The following is a 1,201-nucleotide window of genomic DNA, read 5'->3' on the forward strand; positions in this document are numbered from 1 at the left end:
AAATATCATATTATATCAATTATATCATAAAATATCATATTATATCAATTATATCATAAAATATCATATTATATCAATTATATCATAAAATATCATATTATATCAATTATATCATAAAATATCATATATCAATTGTATCATAAAATATCATATTATATCAATTGTATCATAAAATATTATATTATATCAATTGTATCATAAAATATTATACTATATCAATTATATCATAAAATATCATATTATATCAATTATATCATAAAATGTCATATTATATCAATTGTATCATAAAATATCATATTATATCAACTGTATCATAAAATATTATATTATATCAATTATATCATAAAATATCATATTATATCAATTATATCATAAAACAATTGAACGAAAATTATAGAAAAAGAAATAATTCGCCAGCTGAAATGACGAAACTTTCAGGAAGCACCAAGTTAGAAAAGTTTACTTTCCACTTCATGTCAGTAAAGTGAACTACAACGTTTACTTTCCACTTCATGTCATAAGAGTGAACTACAACGTTTACTTTCCACTTCATGTCATAAGAGTGAACTACAACGTTTACTTTCAACTTCATGTCATAAGAGTGAACTACTTCTAGTCCTGGTAAGTTGATCTACAGAAATAACTATTGGTCATGGTAAATTGATTCAAAGGATTAACTATAGTGTAGCCCCGTTATAACGCGATCGTTGAGGTCCATAAAATGTCATCGCAAAACAAGTGGATTCGCGCTTAGTCGGGTTTCAAGAAAATCACTGTTCAAAATGACCCAATGTTGACCTAACATCCTAAAACACCTCTATTTTCGCCCTCCATGACTAGTTTTTTACTCGTTCGCTTTCTGGCAAGTAAATTACCTCTGAATTAAAGAATTTTGCGAATAAATCGTTGTTGTTACAGTAGAAATTAAAACACAAATTATTTTTAGTAGGCTTTTTAATAGACAAACCAACAAATAAAAACATTCAAGAATGTTAGCAATCATCATTTGCAGTTCATTTCTTAAAAAAACTGATCGAGTGTTCCTTGCTTGAACGTAGCATGTCTCTGGCTGCGAGCGAAATCTAGAATGCTTCTGAGTTGGAGGATTTTTATGTGGTCCACCTTCTGAGTCTCCAGCCAACGGAGGCTAACCTCGTGGTGTTCAATGGCTTCAGACACTTTTGGTAGTGGTTATGGAGGC

Source organism: Limulus polyphemus, unplaced genomic scaffold (genome assembly GCF_000517525.1).
Source record: "Limulus polyphemus unplaced genomic scaffold, Limulus_polyphemus-2.1.2 Scaffold6748, whole genome shotgun sequence".
NCBI lineage: Eukaryota > Metazoa > Arthropoda > Merostomata > Xiphosura > Limulidae > Limulus > Limulus polyphemus.